This window comes from Lontra canadensis, unplaced genomic scaffold (genome assembly GCF_010015895.1).
Source record: "Lontra canadensis isolate GAN:19392208 unplaced genomic scaffold, GSC_riverotter_1.0 scaffold1, whole genome shotgun sequence".
NCBI classification, from domain to species: Eukaryota; Metazoa; Chordata; class Mammalia; order Carnivora; family Mustelidae; genus Lontra; species Lontra canadensis.
This window is the reverse complement of record NW_022630995.1, coordinates 79,781,516-79,805,234: the sequence shown is the minus strand read 5'-3', so window position 1 is coordinate 79,805,234 and position 23,719 is coordinate 79,781,516.

Below are 23,719 nucleotides of genomic sequence, written 5' to 3'. Positions count from 1 at the left end.
TGTTATTTAAACAACACAGTTTTACTGTGCAGTTTTACCTTAGACTGACAAATGACTTAATAATCCAACAGAATAGAACTGAAGGGAATACTGCTGAAAAAATGGAAATCATTAAAAATATAATGGAATTTTAAATATAGAGTCATTTTTCCCAACATGTAGTATGTGTATTATTTAATTATATTATAGAATTTCATGCTATAAATATAGGATTGGGGTAGAACTCAAGTCCTATTTAGTTTTATAGGAAATAGACTTGAAAAAACATAAAGTCCTATGACATTTTACTCACTTTAAGCTTTAAAAAACATAAAATCCTAATCACATCTTTCTTAGGTTCCAAATAAATACAATAGTATTATAGTAAATATAGTTAAGTGTTGCAATTCATTTTGAAAAAAGAAAATACATTAAGTTGGCTCAGTATGAATGAATGTGGTGAAATGTGATATTTGAGGTGTCCTGAAGAAATGGAAGGAAGGACATAATTATGAAGGCAAAGATCATGTCCCTAGAATTGATACAGATGGCTGTTGCTTGTGCCTGCAAATCGAGACTAGATGCTGGGTAGTCCGTTTCTGTGGATTATGGACTACACCCTTAATCTTTTGCAAGTCCACTTTAGTCCTCCTTAGAAAAAATGATAGCTGTGGTGTAACCATCTCTCATTGCAGTTATGATCACTTGTCTTTAATTGTGCACACCATGGATCCCCTCCATGGATTCCCTTAGAATTCTTTTGAATTAGAATTAAATTTAATTAATTAAATTAATTAATTGATTTTTGAATTAGACCGTTCCTTTGGAGTGGTCACATGCTCTCATTTCTTCCAAAGGTTTTATTAATTTGATTTCTCCTCAATATCTAAGGCTCTCCTATATTTATTTATTTATTTATTTATCTTATTTGTATTGATTTATTTAATATTTTTAATTGGAAAAGATTCTCCAAGCTAAATGTGATTGGTTGTATAAGAAGTTCATGCTTCATTTAAAGAAGTTTGAAATATTTCATTCAATAATTCACTTATCAATAATTCCTGCTTTCATACCCCATGGAAGATGAGATACAAATCTTCACTAGGTGAGATGGGAAGGCAAGAAATTACATATGGTTGAGGTTTCTAAGAAGGTCTGTGCTCTGGTACTCCCTCCCTTTCTGGTATACTCATGAGAAGGGAGAGAGAGGTGACCCCAACTCTATCTGTGGCTATACAAATAATAATGAATCTGTATTCCAGTTTCCACTTAGAAACCTAGGGTCATCAAGATATGCGACCAAAAGGGGCACCTAGGTCAGTGGGTTAAAGCCTCTGCCTTTGGCTCAGGTCATGATCCCAATGTCCTGGGATCGAGCCCCACATTGGGCTCTCTCCTCGGCAGGGAGCCTGCTTCCTCCTCTCTCTCTGCCTGCCTCTCTGCCTACTTGTGATCTCTCTGTCAAAAAAAAAAAAAATGTGACCAAGGGGGTAGAGTTGTCTCAAGAAAACTCAAGTGCCCTGTCATATCCTGTGACCTCAAATAACCATGAAAGGACACCTAACTATGCATGTGCTCCAGGAAAGCTAAAATTGAGTGAAAGGCAGTAGACCAGAAGTGGATGACTGCTGTCATAGATAGGGTTTTGGTGGTGGATGGTCACATGGACTTTATAGCCAGGGAGTAGACAGAGATGCAGGTGTCTCAGTGGATGCCAATGGGGAAGAGAGGGATGACAACAGAAGACATCCAGATGAGATAATGGTTATGTTTCAGTGGATGCTCTGCAGATAGGCGTTGATAGGGGATGAGCTGCCTCCCCCTATTATTATTTATTCATTCAAAAAACATTTATTTAGTGCCTACTAGGTTCTAGGCACTGTCTTAGACACTGTCAGAAAGTGCCTGGGTTTACACAAGCCTTCTGAGGCCATCCTGGAGAGAAAGAATTAATTTTCTGTCATGTAGCATACTATATATTATACATATTTGTTTCCTATTATCTGTGTCTCTTCCACTAGAATATGTGCTCCAGGAGAGTGACAAATTTTTTAAAGATTTGTTTATTTTTTAGAGAGAGTAAGAGAGAGAGCACACACAAGTGGGAGGAGGGGCTAAGGGAGAAGGTGAGGGAGAGCATCTCAAGCCAGCCCCATGCTGAGCATGGAGTCCCATGCCGGGCTTGATCTCAGGACTCTGAGCTCATGACCTGAGTTGAAACCATGAGTCAGAGGTTGTACTGACTGAGCCACCCAGGACCTGCAGGGTGGGGAATTTTTAATAATTCCTATTACTTATAACAAAATCTAGCATTTAGTAGGTGCCCAGTATATATTCGTTGAAGCAAATGATGTGGGAATAATGAGATTATACAAACAGAGACCTGAATTAAAGAAAAATAAAAATACTATTTTTATTTATTTATTTATTTTTTACATCTGAGTTGGTGGTTCGAAATTTACTATCTGCTGTGTAGTAAAATAATAATATTGAGTCATAAAACTACCTTTATGTATCAGAAGTAAGACAGGGATAATGAATGAAGTCAGAAAACTTTTCTGCATCTTTGTCCACTTACTGTTGGGAAAAAAGGAAATCCATTTACTTTAGGAAGATATAACAACAACCATACAACTATCTTTACAAATTCAACTATGTATTTATCTTATACACACAGAAATCCCTGAAATTATATCTCTGGTGGTAGAGGTAGGAACAGTATGTGTGTGTAATAGTTCCATAAGGGGGGAATATAATTAGTATTTGTAATCTTGACTTTGGTATCTAGGCCTCTGCTGCCCATTATAATTGCTGCTAGCCACTTGTGGCTGTTGAGCCCTTTACAGGTATCTAATCCAACTGGAAATATGCTCTGTGTATAAAATGTACATGAGATTTCAAAGTGTACAAAAGTGTGAACTATCTCAATTTTTAAAATATTTATTACATGTTGAAATGATAATATGTTGGATATACTGGTTTATAAAATATATTGTTAGAAGTAATTTCATCTTTTTTTCCCCTACCAAATAATTTAAAATTGTGTGTGTGACTTACATTATATTTCTATTAGGCATCAAAGAGTAAGGGTATGGACCATTTTGCTCAGACACATTCACTAGTCTCATCTCTGCCACCTGGACAAGAATATATTCCTTTACTTGGCCTGCCACTGTTGCTCCAGTAACTTCCTACCTCCACTTTGACATTTTCTTTGGCTGAGGAATAAAAAACCTATGTGGATATATCATTTAATTATTCCAGATAAACTGAAATTACTTCCAAAGTCTACCATTTGTAAATCACAGTTAAGATAAAAAATTAATTGAATGACTAAGACTGCATTTTATAACTAGGAATTATGTATGGCTCTTTTTTTTAAAGTTATTTTCACTTTCACAGATATATGCATTCTCTGTAACTGTGTTAAACATAAAATTAGCAATGAACTCACCAAAGACAGGTGCTTGTTTTTCCCTTGGGCATTTTTTACAGATGAAACTTCTATTTTTGAGAGAATCATGCATGTATTGGGCATATTATGATTCATGTAGAAGATAATCATTTCCACATTGACTTCAATGGCAAGAGTAAACAATTTGGGGTTGGGTATAAAGATAAGACTGTAGATACTACAAGACACATAATCCAGACATTTATAAAAAAAGATTTCTGTAACCATTGCAGGCAGGGCAGGAGCTTAATCTCTTGAAGGGGTGAACAGCTCTGTGTCTAATGCTGTATACACAGCATTAGTTGAAAGGATAATTTCAAGAATTAAATGGCTAACCCAGGTATTTAAAAATTCTATTTAGGTTAAAAGAGTTATGTTCATCCAGGTCACCTAGACAGGCGGACTACACTAATCAGATCACTTGAATGATTATTGTAATTTCCACATCTTTGAATTTATGTAGAGAAAGTTGTATAATACCAGTATATTTGGAGAATTATTGGGTGTAACACACAATTTTAGCAAAGATGAAATGTAAAGAGGTGAGGTTCAATTTTGCACAATGACTTAATGGGAACTTAGTTTTCTGGTCCTTAGATTATTCCTCAGTAGAATCTGAAGGCAGGAAGAAAATTTCAGATGTTTTCTAATAATCTTCACTGTTCCAAGGACTGTTCTTTCATGTTAGAAAGATAAATTTATTATTCATTGTTACTTTTCTCTTTGCCCAACAATATGATGGTATCTACAATTAGAAACATTCCTACGCGTGCACAAGGACAGGTTGTGTGTGTGTGTGTGTGTATGCACACGTGTACACATATGTACAGAGTGCATCATTGTAATATGCAATTATTTGGAAAAAAAAGGAGAAACATTCCTGAAAATAATAAAAATTTTAATTTGTAAACAACAGTGTCTATTCATTGTCAGTTCCATTAGCTCATGCCTCCTTTGCAAGAAGTATGGGAGCCAAACTGGTTTCACGTAGAGGTGATAATGTCAGTTTTTTCTGTGCCTATGATGAAATTGCAGAACTCAACAAGGTTCTGAATTCTGGATTTTATTTTTAATACTCACAGAGTTGACTCATTTTTTGTCTTAACCAATGAACACTCTCTTTGTGATAGAGGTTGTTTTTACATTGCTTTATTAATAATTTTTTGTTTTCCTTTAATACACACAGTAACCTTATATTTTTCTCAAATCATTGAAATGACTGATAATGGCTATTATTGTTCTGTTCATTCATTTGTGAACTTTTAAAGTTTTAATCCTTATGATTCTATTAATATTTTCTTTTTTTCTATTAATATTTTCTTATAGGAGTTGCTTTCTGATTTAGTTTTCTATATAGTTTTGTAATTTTCCTTCTCTCTCTCTCTTTTTTGTTTTTTTCCTTCCTTCTCTTGGGAGTCACTATATTTGTGGTCATTGTCACTAGAATTAGAAAAAGAAAGGCAAAGACTCTTCTGAGTTTGCCTTAATGATTGCTCCTAGAATCAGAGATTTTAGATTTAGTTCTATTTGCCAAATATATTGTGACTATTATGTGCAAGACACTGCTCATGGAACGATATAAATGTGAATGATGCTGTCAAAAACTACAGGTTTATGATGGAAATAACACAATCTGTATTTTCCTTGTAGAGGCTGAAAAACTGTAACTCTTGTGTTTCTATTCCCTTTTGAAGACATTCAAGCAATTTTCTTGGAATTCAAAGTGGATTTACATTTCAGTAGAATTTTGATTTTAAAGATATCTTATATTTTTTGTACATTAATAGTTAAAATTTCTTTCACATATCCACATACGCACACATAAACATTCCCCTGTCACACTTTTGAACACTGAAATGGTAAAGAACGCCGATCATGTCAATAATTTACAGTGAGATATACTATTATAATTAAATATTTGTTTTATACTGTACAAAACAAGCAAGAATGAATAAAAGAAAGCATAGAAATTTAAGGTAACATTTTCAAATGTATTATTTATATTAATAAGCTACCACAAAGATTGAACACGTTATATAGGAATTATTCAGTGCTTTCATCCCAGAAGTAATTTGCTCTTTTTAAGTATGAGAAGACATGAAGACGTTTTAATTTGCAACCAGGCTTGAACATGTTTGGTCTTTTCTTTCTTTTTTTAAACAACCACTATTCCCTGCAGCTAAAAGATTGAAGATGGGGAGAGTAATTTCTATGATGACTTTTTTAAAGTGAAGGGTACATTGAGGGAACTTAGTAACGTTGCTTAAATGTGGGGTGGAGTTTTCCATCTCCATTCTGAGTTTCCATTTTATCCTTTCTAAATAGAAACCATAATGGTATAGAGTTATCGATAACCAAAAATTAAAATGAGTTTTCTAGCTTGGCTTCTAATACACACACACACATGCACACATGTGTAAATATATGTATGTACCTGGTATTTATGTAATATATGTAACTGAATGTTTTCTTTGAGATGAAATACTACCTAGCACATACATAAATTAAATTTTTCACTAGTGTGGTACCTATTTATATAGAGTAAAATGCACAACTACGACACTAAAATGGGTATTTTAATAAAAGTTTTTTTAATAGAAAAAATAATGCATAACTAAATAGGAATGGTCATAGTATCTGATTATAGATTATAATTTATGTTGACTACTCAGTGAAGACATTTCATACTTTTACACAGCAAGTCTCATGGAATCAGGGATTCATCTCTATGGGGAATATGTTTTAGTTCAGACTTCAATTAGACAGCTCTGTTCTGGACTCATAATATTTCCCTTCTTCACATCCAGAGCAAAACAAGTAGCATGCATGTGGAATGTGTAGCCTAGCCTAGTGTAGCCTAGGAAGTAAGCTGCAAGGTCACTTATTGGTCACTAGGAACTAGCAGTAGTCATTTTTGAGAGCAGAAAGAAGGAAACCACAGTCTCCTTAGAAATACAGTTGTTAAAAACTCAAAACCTAAAGTGGAATATGAACAATTACATTTGGAAAAAGGATTTTTTAATGTAATAAGGTCAGTAGTATACTAGTGAAATGACATACTAGTATAGGTAAAGATCGGACAAAAAGATACTGAGAAACAAAATAAAAATTAAGACGTATCAGTGAAAGAATCAAGACCAAACCAAAGAAAAGACCATTCCCTAGCCAAACTAAGGGGTTTCATTAGGTTTGTATGAATGCAGATAGGATTTTTTTTATAACTCCATATTCATTATATTTAGTTGTATGTAATTATACTAAAGTTAAGTGGCTAAGTGTAAAATAAACTATACATAGTTTTCATTTCGTAAAAGGATTTCAATCACTACCATATCTTCATAAAATCCTGAATCAGACAGCCCTCTAAAGATGGAGTGGGCCCAAATGACTACAGCAATTCCAACAGATGGCTAGTTAGGTCTGAGTTACTAAAATAACTTAAAGCATTTAGCACTGAATCCCATTTATTGTTTTATTCTAACCTTTAGGGGGCCAGTCAAATTAAATATTTGACACAGAAACCCTTAAAGCAAAAACCATTTACTGTATTGCAGCAATCAAAACAGGAAAGGGGAGATACCCCTTCCGGGTTCCAGAGTACCCAGATACCTCTTAGAGCAGAGAAATGTCCTTAGGTTTGTTGTAAGGAAACAACAAATAGATTGGAATGAATTCGTCTTTGACTAGTTGTGGTTGCCTGACCAGCATGGGTTTCCATTGTTATTTCCCAACAGAAAATATGTGAAAGTGGAAAAAGTTCTCATTTTAGTATCAGAGATGCTCCCGACCTTTGGTTTTCCATAGTTATCTTCAAGCTGCTCAGTTCCACACCTGGGCTCTGTGTATAGAATGAAACAAAGTATTTAATTGGCCAGTTGGCCCACTAAACCCTATATGAAACCTACTGACTATGTCCCTTCAGATTTTGTTCTTGCCTTATGTTTGTCTGATAAATTAACTTGACCTTTTTCATGTTGTCCTAACATGGACATCTGCATATTCCCTTCCTCCCCAATATGCAATTTTATCCAAATAGGACTCCTTGAGCCTTATTATGTTCAGGAAGGACTTCTGGGTTGCCTTTGTCACTCTCTAGTCCACCTAATCCGAGGCAGGTCAAAACATGTAACATTATTTGATATTTAATGCATTTTTTACTAGATAACCCATGCATATTTAATGCAAATTTCAAAAGGGGCATCTAAATGTGTACACCGAAGAACATAAGTTTTTCTTATTCCTATAATCTAATTGTCCATATTTCCCCTACTAGGGCAGTTTCTGTTATAGACTAATATGTCATTGACATGACTTACATGTATAATTTTCTAGAGACTATCTATCTATTATCTATTTATCTATCATCTATCTATCATCTATCTATCTATCTATCTATCTATCTATCTATCTATCATCATCACCTATCCATGGTAGCATTATCTACATGGCAGTCTGCAGCTTGTTTTTGTTTGACTTAACATATGTCTCTGAAATTGTTTATCAGTATATAAAGCCACCTCATTCTTTCAATGGGTACAGTATTCTCTTTTGTAGATATGCTTTCAGCCAGCTTTCAACTGGCTCATTTATGTTGCTGTCGATATTTTGCATTACAAATAATGTAGCACTGAATATTTTTCTATGTGTGTCTTATAGTTTTTGTATCTCTAGCTGTATAGTTAGTGTGTTTACAACAGTTTCTACCTTCTTTTCTCTTTTCCAGGTTTTGTCATTTATAACATTACCCAAAACTGAATTTATAATATTTAATTCTCTTCTGTAATAATAATCCCTCATTTGCTTTCGTCTTAGTCTTATATTTAAACAGATTTGGAGCTCACCATCAGACTTTTTGCCATTGTTTCTTCATTCATAATGTAGTGGGCTGATGTTGCTACTCTAAAAGTTTCTTCAAGAAGTCATCTTGAAAAAAAAAAAAGAAGTCATCTTGAGAACTATTCTCTGAGGTATTGTACATTCATTTCATTTACTTATTACCTTTATATTTGAATAACAGTGTGAATGGTGATTAAATTATTGGATCACACTCTGCCTCTCTCCTGATTTAATTGCTCCATGGGATTTGACATTGAATATTGTCATAAAGAAAGGATCAGCCTTACTTTTTTCTGACCCTAACTGACTTAATCTTTAATTTTGAATGTCTGAAGATTATTTGTCTTTGATGTTAAATAAATCCTTCTATATTATTTATTTATTTGCTTGTTTATTTTTACTTTGACAGGGCATACTCTTTGAACCTGTACATTTAAATCCCCTTTCCTTCAGGAAAATTACCTGGATTTTATTTTTGTCCATTTTACCATTTAAAATATTTTATTTAGGGAATTCAAGTATTCAAATATTATATATATTTTCCTATTTCTCTACATGTTTCATTTTTTTATTTTCCTTTTTATTATTTTCTTAATCTTTTGCCTCTTCTGTGTCTTCTACTGTTTTTACAGATAACATCTTTCCTGCTGCTCTCAAAGTGGCCTTCATTTCTGTCATAAACATAGTTTTTGTTTAACCTCTTTTCTAAATTGTGCAAGCTTATATTTTTTTCTCTTTAGTAGTCAATCAAAAATATATATGAAGCACTTAATAGGCACCAGGCACTATTCTCAGTGTTAGTGATAGAGAAGTATAAAAGGAGACAAAAATTTCTTCTCTTGTAGAGTTTATATTAGAATTGGTTTTTGTATCTCTGCTGTGATTCTGTTTTATATAAGTGGCTACTTCATTGAATTCAAAATTCAATCTAATATTTTTATCCGATCCATGCAAAATTATTCTTTTGAGTATAGTCTTTTCCTGTTTTCTGCCTTTATTTTTAAATTTTTGATAGTATAATCTTATGAAAATGTTTATTATAGGTCCTGTTATTGCTCATCTCTAAGTAACATTAATTCCTTCTAGATCAAGTATTTACATGATTTTTTGAGGGTGGGAGTAGTGAGAGAGATACCAGATCCATGTTCTAATCCAGGGTCTACAAACCAGCAGTAGGTCTAATATAGCCCATATGCTTTTCTAATAGCTTGTGAACTAAGAAAGTATTTTACATTTTTAGTGGATTGGAAGAAGGAGGAGGGGGAAGAGGGCAGGAAGATGTCACAGATACTATATGTGGCCCACAAAGCATAGACTATTACCTGGTCCATTACAAAAAACCCCTGGCAATCCCTGTTTCATGCTAACAACAGTTCTTTTTAATGAAACAAAATAATGTGTTAATGAATTTTTAGCTTGTATTTATTTCAGAAAACTGAGATAGCAATGCAAATAAGCCCTCACCACCAATCTCTCTTCTTTAGTTTGCCTGAGAAACAGTCTGTTTTCTTCAAGTATGGCCCTGTGTGTGTGTTCGTGTGTGTCTGTGTGTGTGGGTGGGATTTATCATTTAGCCCTCTAGTTCCTGCTTCTAGAAAGAATGCCAAAATTGGTCAGGGACATATTCTGTTATCAGCACAGATACCATTTTCATTTATACATATGAATGATTGTTGAATTTGCTTTGGAAGATAGTGCTCTGATGCCTTTCTTTAAGACCTGCAACTATGGGTATATTGTCATGGATTGTCCCTAAATTTCCTTTTGATTTTTTTCCCCACATTTTTCAGATTTTACTCGTATATTGTCATTTGACTTACAAATGTCATTTAGTTCCATCAAAGGTGGACATTGGGTTTCTTGTTCTCATAGTTGTATTTTTCTGATTGATCCAAGGAGAAGAGGAAAACATCTATGTTAGTCCCAAATTTAAAATGAAGTATCTACACTTTTAACAAAAATCCTGTGTTCTTATTTTGCAATATGTTGCCAGAAAAATTTTAGAATAAAGATAGTGAAGTAAAATATTAAAGATGATAGAAATAAAAGTGCAAGTTGTCTATCTGTGAATGAATAGTAAATTCTCACTAGACTGCCTCATGAATGGCTAACAAGGACACAGAACCATTGTGATTGTATACCAGGGCTAATTCCTCAGAGCCCTGCGTGGTTGGTTAATTAAACTCCACATCTGACTTGAGCGACCAGAAGGATCAAATACTTGAATATTCTAAAGATCAGAGATAAAGAGACCTATTCAGTAAATCAGCAGTGTGTACACACACACACACACACACACACACACACACATATTTAATTTATATATGACACTGTGTTAGGTGCCAGTTTATTCCTGTACTTAACATCAAGCAGACCATTACATTTTGGTCTACCAAAGGCAAGAGGAAATGGTTTCAACTAGAGATGTAACTGATACAAAATGAATCAGCTGAAGTGAAATGTTAAAAAGAAAGAAAGAAAGAAAGAAGAAAAAAACCCAACACACATATCCAGGAAAACTGGCTTTTTGACTTAATGAGGATCATGGGAGTAAATAAGATAGTGAAACTATCCTGACCATTAATTTTTCTTCTCAGGTTCTCGACATGGAGGGAGAAAAATTAGGATAACTTGATGAGTTCATTTGAAAGTGTAAATGAAAAAAAGAACGAGATTAGGTATGCTGGAAGTCTGTTTTAGTTGTTCTTCACACATATTAACCTACACAGCGAAATTAAAATTTTTTAAATTTCAGACTGTGGATCTTACTTGAAATCATCTGGGCTTAGCTGAATTTTCAACATTTTGCAGTTGCAACATGTTTCCAATATAATTAAAAAGTAAGTTTGTTCTGTGGTCTCTCTCCCACCCTCATTTTCACTGAGGACATGAATTCTTTAAAAATTTGCATAGTAACATTTACTTTCTTTTCTGCTCCATGAGGGAATATAATTAACAGGGTGAAAGGCATTGAGCTGATGGTTCATAACGCACAATTCATAATAGTGTATTAGCATTCTGATTAAAATAAAATACTTAATGAAACTAGAGGAAGATTTTATTCTCACCCTTCTCATCTGTGTGGTGAGTTCTGAGATTCAGGCAATGCTGCAGCAGAAAGGCTATCGTAAGTGAATGCTGCTTAGGAAGCTATTCAACGGGAGTTTTTAAACAGCTGTTCCCAAGCTTCATTAAGACTCATTATGAGTTGTCATGTAATAGAGAACTTATATTTTTTGATGATCTCTGCATACCAGTAAAGATAAAAGTATGTCTTAAGGCAGAACTAAAAAGAACAGAAGTTGGTACATATTAAAAATAGATTACTAAAATGCCCTAGTTAGCTGGCACAGACCTTAAAAGCTCAGTACAATCATTCAGATTTAAAGGGAAAGATAAAAAGTGACTAAACTCACTGAGCTTTTAATACATCAACTGTTATATTTTAGGAAAAAAAACTCTATTCTTTTATATGAAAGGTACCTGGGGGCCCCAGAGATTGATCTGCACCTCTCTTGATGGGAATTCAGAGAGCTGGCATGGTCACACCTGAGAAAGGCATGCTGATGGCTTTTCTACTTGTTACCTTGGCTTCAAGTGCGGGTAAAGTCACATCTTTCCTCCACGCATCACACCCCTGACACCTTGCTCACACCATACAAAGTGAAAGGTTATCTCAATTCTTCGTCAAAGCATGAGGGTCACATCTGCAGCTAGTTCTGTATCAACAGGGACCTCCAGAATGAATATATAGATAGAATGGAATTGGCAGGATGTATTTGGGGGAGTAGGGAACTTAGAATTGGTTTGAAGTTTTGGAGCTGTTTTCACAGAGCAAGCCCACTGTTTTTTACTTAGCTTATTAATATAAGTAGCAACAGTTTTTAAGGGTTGCCTTGAACTATACTGTATGGAAGATAAGAAAAGCCAGGTATCCATATTAAATATTAATATTTCTCCCAATTTGAATGGTATTATGAGGATGGTAGAGAAGAATGATGGAGGCTTGATACACTGAGCCCCTGCTGAGAGCTGCCACACTTCCATCGACTGCAGTCCTTTCTCACAACAAGCAGTCGCCAGGAACAATCTTGTCAGAGATCTCCATGGCTCAGTGTCACCCACAGCCCTGACGCCCACATGTGGTCACACTCATCCAGACCCCTATTGGCCTTAGGAGAATTGAGAAAATGCCAAGCAAAGGGTTTTCCTTTTGACCAGTTGTTTGCTTTTGTGAGGAGGAGCCAGTGTGTAGCAGGAACACTGCACATTTGCCAACAGCAAACAGAAGAGCAGATTGCCATGAAGTTCAAGACAACGTGGAGCTTCTCAGAGAAAACTCTTTCACGACAGTGAGCCAGATGTGGAAGTGGTTAGAAGGAGAGTGCTTTGGAAGCTAACAAATGCAATTCCATGTAGTCACAAATGCTGCAGAAAGCCAAGGACAAGGGATACCATCCGACAAAGATTGCAGGGAAGAGTAAGGGAAAAACCGGATCTCTGTGCACAGCGATAGAGGAACTCAAGATTAGTGTGAAAGGGAAAGGAGTTGGTGTTAGGTGGGGAAGAGGTGAGCTCTCTGAGAACGAGCAAGATGAATAAAGAAGAGTAGGTCATAAGAAGAGAATATTTTCCTTGTTCTCGAAATGTGCTCAGGTTATAGCCATTCTCTTTTTTTAAACATTTTCCCAAGGAACCTAATTAGCTTTGTCAGTGAATTAGAAACCAGATTATTGAGTAGCTTCATATTCGATAGTCCTTAAACCAATGCCCTAATATTGTTGGTAGGTGTGCTAATAATTTGGAGATGTGAGAAAAACTTAAGATATATTTATTAACATTGGTTACTTATTTAAGGTACTAATTTTTCCAGGTGGGATATGAGCTTCCTATTGGAAAGTTCTAAGAGCTGCTGCGACTGCTCACAGATTAATTCGAAATGGCCAATGGACATATTATTGTTTAGGAAGCCCTGTACCTAATCCCTGTGCAGCCAGTCTAATATTCTCCTCCGCAACAGGCTCTCTCTCCTTTCTATCCTCTCATCATTACAGAACTTTGGACAGTATCTGTAGTTTCAAAAGAGACTTTTATCTCCATTATTTCACAACCCTGTGAAAAAGATAGAGCCAGAATTACAATCTCCATTTTATGTATGAGGATACAGGTCAGGAAGGTTACAGGAATTGGGCAGGACGTGCAGCTAGTTAATGGCTGACCTTGGACTTCAGCACAGGTATCCAGAAATCTAATCTTGAAAGCATGTCCTCTCCGTGAGAACATATTGCCACGCACCCAATTATAGTAGAAGAGAGTCCTAAGGAAGAGAAGAACTGTTTTTGGTCAATCTGTTTTCTAGGATTCCTGGGAAGATTTTGAAATCAAGCCCAGACTGATGGTGATTAATTCTTGCCAATCGAGCAGACATTTTTCAGAAGTTCCTGCAGTTTTTTTTTTGTAGTTCTCTTTTTTCAAAATTATTTCTATTTTAAAGAAATTGCCTGTTAAATATACAGTGCTTTTAATAGTAATGCAAAGTCTGTATGACTGGCTCAATATGTGAAAAGATGACATGCAATTTCACTTGGCTGTGTAGACTCTGGTTCTGTGTTGTAATGGATAGTACCACCTTAGTTTTTATGTTGCATTTCTCAACATTCCTAAGGATTTAACAAACTGTGCATGGCTGTGTGAACGACCTGCTCTCCCCATGAAAGATGGCAGGCATGCTGTGATGACAGTGCCATGCAATCAGTTTTCAGGATGAATCTTTTCTATTCCCAATGCAGCAACTAAAATAAGAATGGGGTAAAACAGAAAGGGCTTTGCTAAAGGAAAATGTGACTCAGATGCTAGGAGGTCATGGTCTTCTTTATATATTCTTCTTTATATATTTTTGCAGGCTTATCCCTAACGTTTAACATACAGGGTTTTTGCTGCTTTAAATAAGCAGCAGTTGAAATGGACTTGCCTTTCTTGCATATCGTGCCCGTTTTCTGTGATGAAAGTGAGCAATTATTTTGCCATGTTTTTCCATGCAACCTTTATTTCTCCACATGACAAGCTCTTTCTTTTCTTTCCCATGTAATTCAGACTTCCACTTTGATAATCCTTGAGGTCGGAAGGAGATGGGATTCAGATAAATATCATTTAAAAAGAGTCAGTCATGGACCATTCACTGGAATAGATTTTATTTCCTCTCTGTGTTATTTGACTCGCTATCAAAGGTGCAATTTGTTCTCTGTTTTCTCTTCAGTTTAGTGTATTCTTAGTATTATATGGTAAGTTAATTTGAAATATGAGTACCACAGGAGATGGGAGGAACCACAGAATTTAATGTGAATGAATTTCAAGTCTTAGGCCCATGAATCAGATCAGCCTTCGCTAAGATGTGTTCTGTGAACATTAATCCTGTAGTGTGAAGCGGGTGGGTGCAGTAGGAAGGAGGAAGGATACTTGAGAAATGCCGTGTCTCTCTCTTTGGAATTTGTAATGTATGTTAGCATATTAGTGACCCTAAGAATTCCTACAGTAGGTAATTTTATTTGACTTTGTTTTATACAATATCAAATTCATTTCATTCAATCACAAAATCTCCATCTGTGGTTCTTTGAGAAAAACAAAACAAAACATGTAAACATCCTTGCATACTTGCCCCTGTGGAGCTCACATTCCAGTGAGGGCCACAGACAATAAACAGAAGTAAACAGTTAAGTCAAATAGTGCTAAATGCTATGGACACTAAAAAGAGAAAGAGAGAGAGAGAGAGAGAGAGAAAAGGTAAAGAAGTGTGGAAAAGTTGAATATTTATTGGACCACAGAGTATTTATTTACATAAGCAATACCTACTAAGGCTTGTAGACCTGATATTTTCTATAGAAAACACTTTGGGAACTGCTGATGAGTTGGACCCTCACTCAGGAACCTTGGGCAGCTAACTTACATTCCAAATTCATAATTTGCGTTTCTTTATAGAAAATAATATAAGTGCTCTATACTACAAATATAGTTTTCTGAATTTGACTAATAAAACCTGGGATATGTGAGCTAATGTTTATATAGCACTTTAAAAAAGTTTTTAAACTACCTTCATCCTTTGAGGGAATGAAATATGTAGATGAATAACTACTAGGTGTTGATGTTATCACTGGGTAACTGAGATGATCTTAAATCTCTTTTTAACAGGCTTGGTTGACCTAGATAATTTACTGCATAGGTAGATATTTTGAAAAATACCTTCTCAATTTATTAAACTAAAAATGTGTAACTTTCATAAGCAGTTCTTAGATGATAAAGACAAATATAAATATAATATGGAACAAAATTTAAAGAAACATAAGAATGTAGGTTGATACCTATTAATCAACTAAGTGTTTCATTTGTGATATTTCTTCAATGTTAGTTAATATATTCAAGAAACCTCTACTGAGCAACTATTATGTGTCAGGTACTTGACTAATTACTAAGAAGGGTAAAATTAATAAGCTAATCTCCCTCAAAACAGGGGTAGTTAACATACAATGTGATAAGGTCATTATATTTTTAGAGACACACACTAAGCAGAGGGAGTAGAAGGGAGGTGGAAGAATGACAACCAGTTCTATAGACAATTCAGTGGCAGTAGGGAGAACTGCTTAGCAGGGAGACTCGTGGTGGGGGCGACACATAAGGGCTTAGGAGACTTTTATAGTAGTTCAGGTAAGAGGTAAGGAGGTTGGCAAATATTTATACTGACTTCACCTAGAAATTAGAAGCCATCGGATAGCAACTCCTTCAATTTCCACCATTTGATCTATAAAACTATTTGTATATTGATTAAATCTTTTCTTTCCTCTATTTTTTCTGTGGCATAGGTACCTCTTTTTCTATGTAAGGCTAATTGTGTCCACCTGTCCTCTAGCCCTCATACCCTCCATCTTGTCAAGGGACTTGTGGCATTGAGTAGTCTGAACCTTTGTCATCTTCCTCTTTTTTAAGTTCTTTCCCAAGAGAAATTACATATGCTCTATTCTTGCCAGTCTTAAAAGGCAGCTGATCGACCCACCAATCCAACAACTCGTGAATTTTCACTGTTCCCACAAAACTCTTACAATTGCCACCTTAAAGGACTTGATTACGCTGCCACTTACTGATTGCCCGAACAGCAGCATTCTGCTTCTGTCCACACAAACTCCTCCCAGCAATGGTTACTGAAGACTTCTTTGTCCCCAAATCCAATGGGTACTTTGATCCTTTACTTTGTTTGGCAGTTTCAGAGCATCAGCCACTATTGAACATTTCCTACTATTCAAAAAATCATCTTCCCACACCACAGTATTTTCCTAGTTTGTTTATCTAATTATTATCACCATCTGCCAGACATTTCACTTCTCAGATATTGATTTGGTCTAGGCCATCTCCTGTTCTCACTCTCTATACTTTCTATGGGTAATGCTTATGTACTTTCATGACTATTTTTATTTATATGTCAAAGACTCTGTGAAGTCTTTGCTTCCATCCCAGTTCTCCCTCATTTTTCTCACAGCAGCTTCAAGTCCCATATCTTAAAAATTCATATCATCTTTCTTATAAAACTTTCTTCTTCACTGATATATTCTTACTTTCTTGTTGTTCAAACCAGAAAGTTTGGCAACATCGTTGACTTTTCCTTCTTCTTCTATGATTAGATCCAATAAATTCACACACACTTCAGGGTATTTATTGAGTGCTTACTTGGTGCCAAATGCTCAGGGTATAGTAGTAAGTAAAATATGCAGATCCTTGACTTCTTAGAGACTACACTTGAATTGGAGAAGCAGATGACGAATATGATAATAAGTCATAGATAGCAAGTTGTGACCGATATTTCAAAAGGTATGCTCTGAATAAAAGTATTGTGGGTCTAACATTCAACAAGGTTTTTAGGGAAGTAATATTTAAACAAATCTCTCTATGTAAACCTCTTACTTAGAGTGGTAAGCATTTAATGGTAAGCATTAAGTGCTTAATGTGGCTAATAAAGCTTTTCAGGATTGTGCCTGTGACTTTTCCTAGCCCCCATCTTGCTTTGGCTCTTCGATCTTTTTATTCATGGTAGAGGAGACTTCCTTCAGTTACCCCAGGATGTACAGCTCTCTCTCTTTCCCTCCCACAAGTTCTTTCCTTCACTGCTGAGAATAATTTCATTGCATTCTCCCTTTTATCTGGGTAGCACAGACTCATTTTTCAGACCTTCTTAGAAGGGCCTTGCATGACTAGCTGCCCCACTCCCACATAAGCTCCTATGTTTCTCTGTCATAACTAGCTTTGCTCTTGTTTAGTGTCATTCTTCCATACTAGACTAGAGATATGATGAGGACAAGAATCCTGTCTGTATTTTTTTAGTCAAATATCAGTTTTATTTATGTTATTTAAATTCAGTTAGCCAACCTGTAATACATCATTAGTTTCAGATGTAGAGTTCAATAATTCATCAGTTGCATACAACACCTGGTGCTCATTACATCATGTACCCTCTTTAAAGCCCATCACCCAATTACCCCATCCCCCCCACCTCCCCTCCAGCAACCCTCAGTCTTTTTCCTATAGTTAAAGAGTCTCTCATGGTTTGTCTCCCTCTCTGATGACTTCCCATTCAGTTTTCCCTCCATTCCCCTCTGTGCTGTTTCTTATATTCTACATATGAGTGAAACCATATAATTGTCTTCCTTTGATTGACTTATTTCATTTAGCAAAATCCCCTCCAGTTCCATCCTCCATCCACTTTGATGTTCCATCTCTTCTGATGGCTGAGTAGTATTCCAGTGTGTGTGTGTGTGTGTGTGTGTGTGTGTTTGTGTGTGTGTACACCACATATAGTCTATCTATCATCTATCTTCTTTATCTATTCATCAGTTGATGGACATCTTGGCTCTTTCCATAGTTTGACTAATGTGGATGATATTTTTTTCCCTCAATTCCTATCCTCAGTGCCTAGTACAATGCCTATCATAAGTGTCCAACAAAAACTTGTTGCATGAACGAATGACTAAATGATTAAAATGAATTGGATATTTAAAGAGAGGCAGCCATCAGGGCTCATAGCCAGTTTTCCAATTTCCCAGTAATCACTCAGAGGTGCTACCCATATTGATGGAAAGGTTTATGTGGCAAAGATATTGGAATCAGTTTGAGAAACTTTGTATTTAAATTTAGAAGTCACAATCTTTATCTGAAATATTCTCATAAAGAACAAACTCCTTTACCTCCAACACTCTCCCTCAGCTCTCATATCATTTCTGTTGCTGTTCTTTCAGAAAAATACCTCAAAGAAGTGTCTGTAGTTTTCTCCACTTCTCTATGTTCCATTAATCCACTATAATGAGGCTTTGTCTCTACCACTCAAAGGGACCTGCTGTTATCAATGTCTCTAATAGCCCATTTATTCCAAATCCAGTGGCCTCTACATCTTACTTGGGAGCTCTGACTGGGAACATTTTCTTGTTTGACCTCTTAGTTCTCTGCACACCTCACTGCTCTTTACCCTTTTGGTAGATTTACCTACACTTCCCAAACATCAAATATGGGGGATCCTAGGGCTCAGTCTCACCTCTTACCTATCTATGTGTTCTTATCATCTCAGGGCTTTACAAAGCTTCTACTGCCTAGTGAGTCCCAGTTTGATATGTGTAGCCCTAAACTAAATCCTGAAGCACAGACTCACCTATTCTAATTTTCAACTTGATACTGTACTTAGTAAATGCTAGTAGTCATCTCAAATGCAACACATTAAAAACTGGATTTTTGAGCTTCTTCTGTAATCTACTCCTCCAGAAGTCAATTCCGTCTCAGTAAATGCAGTTCAGCCAGTCGCTTGATTCAAACATCCCACATTCTATCTCAATCCTAAATGCCCTGATTTGATATATGTCTAAAACTCAGCCACTGCTCACCACCTTCACCCAGGGAAAATAGGCTAATTTGTTTCCTGATTCTATACACATCCCACAAAGCCTGTTTCTGCACAGCAACCAGAGTAATTTTTTTTTTCTTTTTTACAATAGCTTACCAGATCATATTACCTCTGTTTCCAAAATCCTCTGATGGTTTCTTATCTCATTCTATCTTCCTTCTTGGCAAAGAGTACTCCAGCCACATTGAGCTCTTTGCTTTCCTTTAGTATTCCATGAGAACTCCTACTTTGAACCTTTTACATGGTCTGCTTTTTTTGCTGGGGACACTCCTTTTCCAGATGTTTTAACATGGCTCACTCCTCTTTTAAGTCTCTGTTCAAATGTTACTTTATCTGAGTCTACCCATTAGTATCTCATTGAAAATAGAATCTTCCATCACTGTCCCACCAACCTTAAATTCATAGCACTTATCATCTCTTGACCCATAATATATTTCTTTATTTATCTAAATAATATATTTTTTCTTTATTTAGTACATAATAGGCACAGAAATAAATTTAATCAGAATCCTAACTTAGAATTTAGACTCATGGTCCAAATTCAGAACACCTGTTCTGTTTCCTTCTCCTCAACTGAAACAAAGCAAAGGACTGAAAACTTTTCCATAATACTTATCCTGTTCTTCAGGTGATATGTTTACTTCTAAGGACAACTGATTACATGGTAGAGTTATATATTTCTTCTATTTGCTGAAAATTTAGACTGTTTTTCCATGTCTTTTCCCATGCTTTTTCTCTAGGTTACCCTGATTATTCATATTTATTTAGCCAGATGGGCTCATTCCTCTTATTCTTCCAGATCAGGGCTTTCTTAAAGTTTACTTTGCCTAAAGGAAGAGAAGCAGCACTGTCAGTAACTTTGTTTTCTAAGCCAGTTTGATTCTATAGGAAAATTCTAAAAGGGTTTACCTCACTTTTTAACATCATAACATTTTCAAAACAACATAACATTGCAAAAATAATTTGTAAAGAGTTACAGAGTAATTTCCCAACACCTCTCAACACCATGTGCCAGCTGGTGCTCTCAGGGTGAATGGCTGGGTAATGGCTCAGTTCCCTGGGAGAAGGAAATGAATATCGAAGTAAGTTTTTTGTTTTGTTTTTCAGTGCAATTAAATTCCCTTAAGGCAGACACTTTGTTTTGTTCACGACTTTTTTCCCTGGGCCTAGGATTGTGTCTTGTCTTTTGTGGGTATGCTAAAAATAAATACATGTTGAATTAAATAAGTGAATAAATGAATAAAAATAAAAGGAGTTCACCTAAATCGTTTTCTAGAATGAGCCTTAGATATAATATGTGAGATACGGCTTTTAAAACCTTGGTCAGGATAAGCAAGCCACAGTTCATAAAGTGGAGATAATGATACCTCATATAACTGTTCTAAGGATTAAGTAAACTAACATGAAATGCGTGGCACAAATTGGATACCAACCAGATAAAAGTTAAGTTTTTTTAACTTATACTCCTATACTCCTCACCTACACTCCTCACCCCTTTCTTTTTCTTTGAGTCATTACATTGATTTGGCTCTTTCTAGGTAAGTAATCTTGGGCAAAGCACACTTCTTTGTCAATCAATTTCTTCCTTTTTACAAAGAATCATAATACCTGAATGTTTCTTTGAGGATCAAATGGGACTTTGCACAGTAAAAAAATCTGAAGCATAATAAATATTCTGGGGTTTTTTATTTGGTAAAATTGCTGTATTTCCATTTTTGGGTAAATAGCAGTATGGTGTGGTATGATATGGTACGTGTTGGTCACACTCTCTTCAATGTTCATCCAGGTTCCTTGAGGAAATCAATTGAATTTGATATAATCCTAACCTTTCCCATCTTTGCAAATGACTCTTTCCTTACTACTCTCATCCATTCTTTCAGCAATCTATGCCAAAAAAAGAGCCCCTCTGACCTGGGTCTAGATCAGGAAAGAGACCTCAAGAATCCTTAATTATCTAACAGTATTAAAGAGTAGAATACCTATTGGGAAGAAAAATGGGATAGAAAATGGTACTGAATGAGAACAATTATTTTCTTGGGTCATTTCTTCTTTGGTACTTCACATTTTCTTGACCTCAACACTACTGACATTTTGGGTTGGATAATTCTCTGGTGGAGTTGGGGGTTGTCTTGTGTGTTGTAGGATGTTTAGCGACATCTTTTTTTTTTTAAGATTATTTATTTATTTGACAGACAGAGATCACAAGTAGGCAGAGAGGCAGTCAGAGAGAGAGAGAGAGAGAGGGAAGCAGGCTTTCCACTGAGCAGAGAGCCCGATGCAGGGCTCGATCCCAGGACCCCGGAATCATGACCTGAGCCGAAGGCAGAGGCTTTAACCCACTGAGCCACCCACGTGCCCCTGTTTAGCGACATCTTTGGTCTTCATCCATTAGATGCCCATGGCACCTTTCAGTTGTAACAATCAAAAACGTCTTTAGATATTGACAAATATCCCACGAGGGATTGAGGTGGTGACAGGGGTGAATGGCCCCCCAGTAAGAACACTGACTTGTTGGAATAATAGTTTGGACTAAGGGGAGTTTCCCAATTAAAGGGTTTCCTCCCAGCCTTAGAAGAACAAGGTGATTTAGGCCAGACCAGAGGGTAAAATAATAAGGAAGGCTTATTGGATATTAAGGCATTTTCTCCCACTTCTTTCTGCTTAGGGTCAATAAATTCAATGTAAGCTTAGGGCAAGGTACTTTAGTTCTAGTTTCCTAAAACTGACACAGTCTACAGTTGATATGCTGATGTAATTATTAATAATGCTCCATTTTATTCTCAAAAGTATCCTTGTTTAGATGATAAGTTATCTGGTCACCTTAGCCTAAGTAGTGACCGTTACACTAGATGCTGGGAATTCAGTGGTAAAAATATACAAAATTTACCCTTTCCCATTTGGGAAAACATTTCAAATGGGGAAGAAGAAAAACAAATGTACTATGTAGATGTGTGGATATGGATCAGACTTCTCATGGCTCTCTTTAATCCATGCTTCAATTAAAGGAGCAAAATCTTCAGTTTGTTTTTATTTTCATTTCATGCATGTGAATCCCCAGGCCCATCCAGATTTTGCATGACTTTAAGATTATATGATGGGGGGGCACTGTTAAAAATAATGTAAAATCATGAGCAACAATTAGGTCAGAAGCCCTAAAGCTTAAGCTTTATTAGCTTCATGATTAACCCATTTCTAGAGTCTGAGATCATCAGTGCACTGGGGCTCCTGGCTGGAGAAAAGGAGTGAGAACTTTCCTGAAGGGTTTACATTTCCTCCCACATACAGTGAGAGAGGTATCAGCCAGACAAAGGAGCGGTGGACCCTGAGACATCACTAACATCCAAACCACACATTTTTGTATAACATCGAGTATTTATAATTTCTCATGGCTGGCTTATACTAACCCTACCCCTCAACAATTACCCACAGTGTTTTATTGTGGCAGCAATTGTATGTCATTTTGTGAGTCCACAAAGGGAGCTTTGAGGAATAGGTGATTTTTAAAGTGCCATTAATGTTTCTAATGATAGCTGACAGGTAATTAGCCTGAAAAATATTCTAACAAAGTGGCTTGAGCAATTAAGACTGTCCAGTAAAAGTAAAGGATGCCTCATTTGATAAGAAAAGTGTAGGTTCCGTACAGTTAAACAAGCTGCTTCATTGTAAGAAGATTCAGAAGCTTTTTATTCTTTCTCTTAAACCCCATAGCTTCAAACTGTGGTCCTATTTGAAATCTGTCAGCTGAAGTTTTAACCATAATACCAGTCTTATCTTTTCAAAAGGATTGGATCAAAGTAGCTTAGTTTTCATCTGAGTATAACAGGGAAAATGGCCTGTGGCTGTCACTCTGTAATGAGAACTTTCCCAAGTGGCCAGTACTAAAGAAATACAGTGATATGTTAACTTCATGTTTATCATCAGAAATTCCAATCTCTAAATGTATATATAAAATCATAGTTCTTGAGAGAAGTGATGTTGAGTTAGTAGTAATATAATTTACTATTTCACCTATGAAAGGAGCATAATAAGAACTAAATATTTCTTCAAACTAGGTCAAAATCAAGGGCAGTGACTCATGCCATATATCCTTAAGCATCAAACCTTGCTTCAAAGAAACAATACATCATGGAAATGGACAGTTTAGGTTCTGACAGGCTGTACCAGTAGATAATGAATTGGGGAAAATACCAATTACATTTAGGCATTTGTATGAAGTTTGAATAATGGAATTTTCCTATGAGCTCTAAATTAATATTTCAGCTACTAAACCAGAATTACAATTAAAAAAATTTTTTTTTGTTATATTATCAACAGGGGTAAAAGTAATAGTTTTGATATGAGTATTTCCCTAATGGCATTATGTCCTTTAGTATGCAAGGGAAGTGAGGTTGTTTGTGCTTATTTTTTTCTGTTCAAAAACTTGGAGGGGGAGCCTGGTTGGCTCAGTGGGTTAAGCCTCTGCCTTGGGCTCAGGTCATGATCTCAGGATCCTGGAATCGAGCCCTGCATCGGGCTCTCTG